Source organism: Equus caballus, chromosome 6 (assembly GCF_041296265.1).
Source record: "Equus caballus isolate H_3958 breed thoroughbred chromosome 6, TB-T2T, whole genome shotgun sequence".
NCBI classification, from domain to species: Eukaryota; Metazoa; Chordata; class Mammalia; order Perissodactyla; family Equidae; genus Equus; species Equus caballus.
The window spans coordinates 52,146,134-52,156,142 of NC_091689.1; the positions used below are offsets into that span (position 1 = coordinate 52,146,134).

The following is a 10,009-nucleotide window of genomic DNA, read 5'->3' on the forward strand; positions in this document are numbered from 1 at the left end:
TGAGGATAGGAGTATTTAGTTTGAACTTAAATTCTTTAGAATTTATGAAGAAATAGAAAAAAGAACTGATATTCAAGACTGATGTAAGGATATTACAAATTATCAAAGTGACATGAACAAGCTACGTCTTGCTTCTAAACAGAGGAATTTCTTTTGCTTTACAATAAATTATTGGCTATTTCAGTTGAATTATTAAAGATCCCTAAACTTCCAAGGCCTAAATTCCATGTTCTCCTCTTCTTTCTGGGCTAGAGAGAAACTTTATTTCCCAGCATCACTTACAGATGGTTGTGACAATGTGACTGAAATCTGCCCAACGTCATGTGAGTGAAAATTGTGTGCAAAATTTACAAGCCTGTCCCAAAAACTCTCTCCATGCACACTCCTCCATATGCCTTTCTCCTCCTGGCTGTCAGGAATGGAGATGACTCCAAGGCAATCTTGAAAGCCACCTGTTAAAGATGGCATACTTTAGGTGAGCCTGTTTCCCTGGATAACTACATAGAGAAGGCTCTTCAGACACAGCAGTACTGCTAAAAGAGCAATAATAAAGGTATTTTGTGTGTGAGTCACTCTATATTTTGAAGCCTATTGGTGACAGCATTTTCTCTACTGGTCTAATGCAGAAATTGGAACTGAGAGTGTGTGGATTTCTTTAGAGGCATTTGAATGGTGAAGAAACCAAACCAGGAAATCCATGCAACCTGCCGATTTTGTGAGGGGTTTCATTTTCATTGGTTTTCCAGCCCTAATGTGGTTTATTCTTCCATTTATTTAGCAATCAGAATATCATTTGGATCAACTATTCTGTGGGGTGGCTTTTATGTCTGAGGAGTCAGCAGAAAACAATATAGACAAAATCCTCCCATTACCCTGCTTATATTCTACTGGGGCAGATAGATGACGAAAACAAATGAATAAATCAGATGTGGAAATGATTTATCTTAAGGGTTACATAATATTGTTAAAATTTCATACTACTAAGAATTAATATAAACATGAAAATTCAATTATTAAGCAAGGTTATACATTTCTTTCTTATAACAGAACTTGCTATCAATAATATATTAATACACTATTTCACCATTTTCCACAAGATTGTAATAAAACAGATCTCAAAGATATTACATATAATTATTACGTGGACATGATAGATACCATTTTAGAATACGTAGAACAGTCATTGAATTATGTACCATAATTTGTTATTACTCTTATTTTGAACAGGTGTTTAAGATAGGGAAGATTTGAGTGTTCTTATCTGAAGTTTAAAAAGAATTTTTAGGTAGCACAATGGAGGAGACAATTGGTAATTGAGTGCCCAAAGGTGACTTAGGGGAAAACTGAATAATTTGATATCAGATCTCAGCTTCAAACAAGGTCTTCTTAACTCAAAAACTGTAGGAAATGACTTTCCTAACTGCATACGACAACACAGCAGCAGTGAAAACAGGTCATGATCAAATTTCTTTCCTCCTCACCCCCATTGGACAACTTTTCATTTTTTCTAAACTTTCCATCTACTTATATTAGATCTAATATTCTTCAGTACTGTTTTTTGTACACATATATAAAATTTATTGTAAATATGTTTGTCAATCTTGAATTTTATTGTGTGCATCTTTTCTGAACAACAGTTCTGATTGCTCTCTAATAACCATGAAGAAAGAATTCATGGTGGAAAAATACCTATCCCAAACATACATCCTCAATGTGCGATTTAGAGTTGAATATGATTCCCATCCAAAAATTGGAGATTCAAACAATAAAATCTAAATACACCGTGGTACATATGTTTGGTCCTAATTACAATGGTATAGCAATGATTTCCTGAGATAAGTTGTCAGTTCTTAAAAATGCATAAATATATCACAAATTCTTCCATGGAAAGATGATAACATAGAACATGTATGTGGAATACACATTGCTTCATAATCCTCAGGAATTTCTTACAATATTTTATAAAATTATCTTGCTTACCTCAAAACGAATTGGTTAATGGTATGGTAATCTTGTAATCTTTCTTATGTTTTTCAAGGCCTGTCTTAGCTTCTTGTTTCCCCAAATCAGGATAAACAAGTGGCTTAATGGATGCAGTACTGCAAGAACCTCACAAAGCATGAGAAGCAGTTCATTCTGCAGCCTATTAGAACTCCAAACTGAGATAACTAGAGCCAGTAAGTAACTGGCATATAGCAAGAGAAAGGAGAACACAGTTTGCATGGCTCTTATGTGGACCTTGGTGCTAGGATCTTGGTATCCTTTGCCATTAAGCTGCATCTTCTTGAGATGTTTCCATAGAGAAATGATTAACAGCAGAAAACATGTCAGGGACGTAGAAAATGGTAATAAGCGTACTAGCACGAATACAGTCATATTTGAAACACGTAAAATATCCCTCAGTTTGGTCTTCCCAGTGATGTTTCCTTCATACACATTAGTCTGTGTTTTCTCATCTATGCATATCACTGCAAAATAAAAAAACCAAAAAGACCAAAGTCCCTAATAGTGTTACCAGAATTACACTTTTAACTCTCCACTTTAGGTAAAGAAATATAAGGCTAGAGAAATTAGCGATCTTGAGCAGATAAAATATGCTGAGGCTAGTAGCAAGCCAGATGTTAAAATGGTTGCTTACTGCCCAGATAATATGAACAAAAATTCTTACTTCAAAACTATATAAAACTGGATGGAGCACAGTTGTATACCAATTTATTAATATTACCCAGTGCAAACCAATTCTGGAGACCGCCAGAGCCATGAGAATTTGATCAGCTGAGGACATCTTTCGTCTCCTGACCCAGGCAATGAAGTTCAGCGGTGCTATGAAGCCATTAGCGAAATTTCCCAGAATAAATTCTGTCATTTCTATGACGGAAAAAATGCTGGGTAGTAAAGTTACCATGTCTAGAAAGAAAAAAAAACAAGTCTAATATTTCTGGTAGTGTTTCCTTTAATGTTCTGATATTAACTTCTATGTGCAGCTGGAATATTCAGTAAAATTCTTCTTTCAAATTCTGTGACCAATGTCAAGCAAGAAAGCAAGAGACTATGGTGATGGAGGAGGTCAGCACTGTCTTTATGAAAACCATTGTTGCTCCCAAAGCAGCTTAAATTGACTCCTATTTATACACTGTGTGTCCTTGCCATAGGCTGGATTATTTTATAATTGGTTTTGAAGTGAAAGCTGAATTCTCATTTGCTATCATGCAAATAAGGACATATTGTTTTGCAATTTTTTCCTTGACTCCTATTTATACACTGTGTGTCCTTGCCATAGGCTGGATTATTTCATAACTGATGTTGATATGAAAGCTGAATTCTCATTTACTGACATGCAAATAAGGGCATATTGTTTTGCAATTTTTTCCTTGTTTAACCTCTCCATACTTTGTGTTCATCAACATTAGTTGTAACAAAATTTAAAAACCTAATACATAAAAAATACAGTGAATGTCTAAACTTTTGGAAGAAGCTTGCTTATAGCTAGGATCATTATCACTGTGGATTTATTTATTTTTCTAATGCCAGATTTATGTAGAAAGGTATCAAGCTTCTTATGAAAAGCATCAAAGATTTTCTTGGGAACCCCAGGAAAGCCAATAGACCCTAAATACTGGTTGCTGAAACTAATACTTATGTATAAATTTATTCTTTACAAGTTTATAAACATACACACACAAATATTCACACATACATCTCATGGGTGGAATTATGGTCCTATAATTTCAAAAATGTGATATCTGAGTCATGAGGTCATCTAGGTTTGAACCCTGCTTTTCTCCCATGCAGGCTTTTCAACTGATTATTCATAGTTATCAAATGTATCTCTCATGCTTAGGTCTTTGATAAAGTTTCAGAGCCTATTCCAAATTAAATATTAATATTTAATTGAAATATTCAGGGATCTTGTAAATATTCCCTTGGCTCTAGAAAGAATATATGTTTTCCATTGCACATTCCAGACATTTCCGTATATGACTATCTGGGGTTTTTTTTTCTAATTCATGTTTTACTATTATTTTTAAGACTAATAGATGTTAAAATTAACCTGTACCCTTGGATTTTATGCAATTTCAGTTTTTATAGCACTTATAATTGTTTTTAGCAGAGGATCTTGGAGCCAGACTGCCAGGATGGAAAACCCAAATTCTCGGCTTCATATATCTCTGATCTTAGACTCTGTTTTAAAACCACTCTCTGCCTCAGTACAATCATCAGTAAAATGCGGATAGTAATGTGATCCTCATCTAGTGGGTTTTGTGAGGGGTGAGCATCCTGTCTGTGTAAAGCACGTTCCCTTTTGCCTGTCGCTACAGAGCAGGCATGGAGGCTTGTTACTTACTCATTGGATCCTGTGGTATTTGATACTTCAGAGTTAACCTGTGAGGACTCCCACTTAGGAGTCAATGTAGCAGGTTGACAAAGGCAAAATGTCCTCCTAAAACAACAAGTATACAGGGAATATATTGTCAAAATTACATTTTAAACTCATCAGAGAGCTGTACAAAGAAGGAGGAACTATTGAACTGAAATCTGGAATGAGGAGAGTCTTTTCAGTTAAAGAGATGATCGATATAGTCAGTGTGATCTCTATCAAATCCCAGCAGGATCTATTAGCAGAAAGTGAAAAACTATTCCTTAATGTATGTGGAACTAAAAAGCAACCAGAATAGCCAAAACAATTAAAAAAAAATAACAAAGTTGGAATATTACAGTTCCTAATGTCAAAGTTTACTACTAGGCTACAATAATCAGGATAGTATGGTACTCCATGAAGACAAGCATAGAGATCAAAGAGACACAATTGAAAGTCCCCACTAACATTTAAATTCATTGTCAACTTGGGCTAACAGGCCAAGGGATGAACCTCCGTGGTGCCCACCGGGGTCTGTGCCAACACGCCAATGGCCCCCACCAATGTCTCAGTCTCTGGAGAGGTCCCTCCTCTCACCAAGATGCCCCCAGAACCCACCAGGTGATTTTGCACCCAGAGTTCCTATCCTCCACAAGCCCCTTATTACCCATGGATTACGGAGAGTTTGGCTGTGGTTGTCATCTTGGAGTATTTCCGTCGTACTGTGAACTGTGGGGTTATACTCCAGCTGAATGCACCGTGATGGGCATCCCCAGTGTGACAACCAATCTTTCTGGCTTTGGCTGTTTCATGCAGGAGCACATGGCTGATCCAACTGCATAGGGTATTTACATCGTTGACAGGCAGTTCTGCTCTCTGGATGATTCCTGCAATCAACTAAGTTTCTCTATGGATTTTGCAAACAGTCACGCCGCCAGAGAATTATCCAGAAGGACCAAACTGAGAGGCTCTCAGATCTTCTGGATTGGACATACTTGGGCAGATATTACCAGCATGACAGGTACCTGACATTAAGCAGAGCTTTTCCAGATAAATTCCATATGAAATCCACATCACCACCAACGACAGAAGGATTTCAATATCCTAGCCTTCCTCAGTACCACCTTCCCCTTTGGAGTCTCAGGTCTCCAGTCCTCAGAGCAGTGATGTGGAAGATGAGGATGAGGATGAGAGATACAATGAGGAAGAGGAGGTGGAGAGGGATCGCTTAAATATCAAGTCACCACTTTCTCTAAGTCATGTTCACCACAGGAAGAAGAAGCTGCACGGCGAATACAAGAACTGAAGCCCACACCTGCTGGCAGGGCTAACTTAGTAAGAACACAGCAACAGCGATTGTTTAAAGAAATCAAAATGCCCCAAATTTCATTTTCCTCTGCTAAGTATTACAATGGGATTTGTTCTCTGCAGAAAAGGTGGAGGAGATTAAATGACTGGCAATGTTGTAACTTATAATAAAATTCAAGTTATTTTCCCCAACTTCTTTTTCCCCAGTAAATTTAGGCAGGAGGAAGACTGTTAATTGAGGGAGGAAGACTGGAAGTGTTTTTTGATTTTGTTATTTTTTTTGTGTGTGTGTGAGGAAGATTGGCCCAGAGCTAACATCTGTTGCCAATATCCTCTTTTTTTTTCTCTCCCCAAAGCCCCCCAGTACATAGTTGTATATCCTAATTATAGGTTCCTCTAGTTCCTCAATGTGGGATGCTGCCTCAGCATGGCTTGATGAGCTGTGCTAGGTCCGCGCCCAGGATCCAAACCATCAAACCCCAGGCTGCCGAAGCAGAGTGCACAAACCCAACCACTCGGCCAGGGGGCCAGCCCCTGGAAGTGTTTTTAAAATAGTTAATTTAAGCAGTAAGAATTTTCATTTACTAGTGTTTAATTTTAAATTATGATCACCATAATCGTTTGCTTAGTATTTATACACTTCTATACTTTACCAAACCAGTCTTCCATTTCCCCCACAAAGGAGCCTGATCTTAACCATGAATGTGCACTACCTACATATTTTAAATAACTCGGTCTTTGTGATTATTTCCATTTTTCACATGAGAACCATGAATTCATATTTTTCTTTGCAGATAATCAAAATCCATAAAAAAATGGCTATCCTAAATCCAGATCTTGATGCACGTTGACACATATTTACACATTCACTTCTCAAATTAATGATAGGAAGATGTTACCGTCTGTACGGTACCATCTGACTGTAATGATTTTTCTATTGTTTAAAAGGAAAGCCTTTTTGAAAACTTGGTCAATTTTCCACAGATGATAAATTGTTAAATCCAAATGAATAAATATATCAATATTTAAAGGTTTAAAAAAACCAAATAAATTCACTGTCAATTTCAAAAATGTATCAAGGCAATAAATGGAGAAATGATCATTTGTCAACAAATGAAGTTGGAACAATTAAATATTCATTTAAATTAAATATTTATTAAGATGAATTTAGATCCTTATTTCATACCATACACAAAATTAACTCAAAATTGATCATAGACCTAAATGTAAGAGCAACAAATACAAACTTTAGAAGAAAATGCAGAACAAAAGTTTTCAAAGCTTGTGTTAGCTGGACCTCTTAGATACATACCAAGTATGATTCATAAAATTAATGAACTGATAAATTGGACTGCATCAGAACTGAAAATTTTTGCTCCCTCTGAATACAGATTCCTGATGTTCACACTCTATATAATTTACTGTCCCACAGTGTGGGCAGGACATGTCACTTATTTCTGGGCTGCAGAATATGGCAAGCATCAAGGGATTTGGGAGGTAAAATCAATTGATTTTGAGTTAATTGAAAGGGAGATTTTCCTTCATTGGTCCTATGTAATCAGGTAAAGTTTTAAAAGAGTGGCTGGGTCTCTCTGGAGTGAGAGATTCTTGCTGGGCTTGAAGAACTAAGCAGCCACCTTATGAAGTGCCTGTGGAGAGGGCCACAAGAAAATGAACTCCACCAAAAACCTGAGTGAGCTTGGAAGTGGATTCTTCTTCAGTGAAGCCTATAAATAGAATGACATATCATCGAAACTTTTATTTCATCTTGGTGAGATCCTGAAGGAGAAAACACAGTCACAACTTGCTAAGACGCCTAACCCAAAAAACTCTGAGATAATACATATGTTTGTTGGTTTAAGCCACTAAATTAATGACAATCTGTTTCACAGCTGATGGATAATTCTTAAAGAACAATACAGTTTGTCTACATCCTCAGGTGTCATTCAATATATAAAACAAAAAATGCAACAGATTTCATTATAAAATTGAGAAATTATAAATACATTGTAAATTATATAATTATAAATACACATATATTTATTTTCAGACATATATAAAATATTCTATTCCAGAAATTTGTTTTAAAATATGAGAAAGTCAAAACAGAGAACATAGAAAAAGATTTTGAAACTCTTGCAACAGTCTTACCATACTTATTTCCTTTTTGAGAGTCATTTTTTATTGAGTTTATGTTTTCCTTCCTTTTAGAAAGCACTCCAGCTGCCCCCAAATCCTAACAGCAGCTTACTTCAGCTTGCTGTTTCTCAAAATTAGGATAAATGAATGGCCTAAAGGACGGGCAGATGTTATTACTTTACCAAATGTCAATATCAGCTAGTTAGGGGACAATAAATGGCTGTAATTATTATAAAGTCAACACAACAGAAATCCAAATGAGAAAGAAGAACGAAGTCACCATTCCCATGGCTTTTCCATGAGCTTAACTCCTGGGATCTTGGGACCCTGTGAGACTGAACTCCATCCTTTAGCTATACCTCCAAAAAGAGAAGTAACAGAAGAACTGATGCTACGGAAATAGTTATGGGCATGGTGATCTCAACACTGATGAGCACGAAGAAAATAATGGATTGTGTTTCATGTATATTAATCCTCCAAGTCTTGTTTGTTGCGAGATGTAAAATATCAGGAATTAGATGAACTATCAGTAGGATGCTAAAAAGAAAAAATAGCAAGGGTCTCAGAGAAATAATAATAACGACTCTGTTAATTCTCCACTTTAATCAAAGAAAAAGACAGAAAAAAGGTAGCTATCTTCAGGAAACAGAAGATGCTGAGGCAGGTATCAAACCAGACGTTTAAGAGCTTGATCATTATGCATGACAGAATATTAGGTTTTCCAATTTGATTAATGCTATGTGGATTTGAAGACAGCAGCAGCAGAAACGAATCAAACAATATCATAATCAAGAAGCACATTCTGCTTACGGATAAGCTCATGAGGATGAGGTTAATGAAGCTGATTTTCCTGTGTCTTACCCAGAGTATATAGTTCGTTATTCCAATCAATCCATTTCCCTAAGCACCACGTACTAATTTCATACTTAGGACAACAAAAAACAGGTTGTCATGTTCACTTGACATTTTTTCTGAGTGGAAAATCACCATCCCCAATAGCACAGATGGGCAGTTGATGGATTGAAAACTAGTATTTGTTGTGGGGCTTCTTTGTTTTTATAAGGGCTTCCATTCCATTTCCATAACCACCAGCTTCTATTTTCACACTGGCCCTCAGCTAACATTATGAAAACCATTTCAGTTCATTTAAAATGCCTTAGTTTGTGACTTCCTTCACAACAAATGTGGCTATTTCTCCTTTTATAGTAATGCCTGGTGTAACATGTTCTAATATGAGTGAAAAAATAGAATTAATTTGCTGACATGAAAATGGAGAAAGATTCTCTTTCACTGTTTCACCTTCTACCATACTCAAAAATGCACATTATAAAAATACAAAAATTCTCAAATAGGAGCTTCTAAGAGCCATCTGCAGAATTAAAACTGGTGTAGAAAACTGAATTTACAGATGGAAATTCATCATCACCATCACATTCAGCATCATCATTCACTATAGTGCTAAAATAGGAAAGAAAGAAAAAGCACCAATAATTCAACTCTACCTAGCCTGAAGGAAGGTAGGTGGCCGCAAATAATTCAAAAATTGAGAAAAATTGGCAAAATGAATCTAAATAGTTGAAGTTCAAAATAAACATACTATTTTTACCAGAATAATCTTTATTTTGATAATGACAATAATACTGATCTATATTTTCTAGATATATGCTTACATTACAAAGTATTTTTATCCTTGGCATCACATTTACTTATTAAAAACATCTTTTAGTGGTGATAGAAGAATATCCTATTTGAAAATATGCAAACTGGAGATCACAGAATTCAAATAGTTTGCTCAAGTTCATGTAGCTACAGGTGACAGATCAGGCCTTCAAAGATGGCTTTTGGTCCAGAGTAGCACTCTTATGTTTCTACTGGATTTATTCTTGCATCCAAACTGACACATGTGCGTACACATATTTTTAGAAATGAAATTATTCCTCACTGATACACAGCCCCTCAATGTTAGAGTTTCTCAAGTTAAATTCCACAAAACAGTAGAATTAAAAGATATTCCCTGAAAAGAATAGGATTTCATAGACTAAGAAATTTGGAAACCCCACATACAGTACTCCCTCTTGTATATTAACAGAGTATACAGAGAGCCTATGATAAAAAAAATTTCTAATGCTTAATTATGCTTATCCTAGCATCATAGAAAATCATTTGATACTGAGAACTGCTTCCTTGTAATACCTATTAATGCCT

At 35.9% G+C, this 10,009-nt stretch overlaps 2 pseudogenes; one reads left to right on the plus strand and one right to left on the minus strand.

Annotated features, from left to right (window-relative positions):
- Nucleotides 1-1,995: 1,995 nt before the first annotated feature.
- Nucleotides 1,996-2,905, minus strand: LOC102150762 (putative taste receptor type 2 member 33; annotated as a pseudogene).
- A 1,959-nt stretch (nucleotides 2,906-4,864) lies between these two features.
- LOC138924724 (glycogen [starch] synthase, liver pseudogene) lies at nucleotides 4,865-5,589 on the plus strand (annotated as a pseudogene).
- The last annotated feature ends 4,420 nt before the right edge of the window (nucleotides 5,590-10,009 follow it).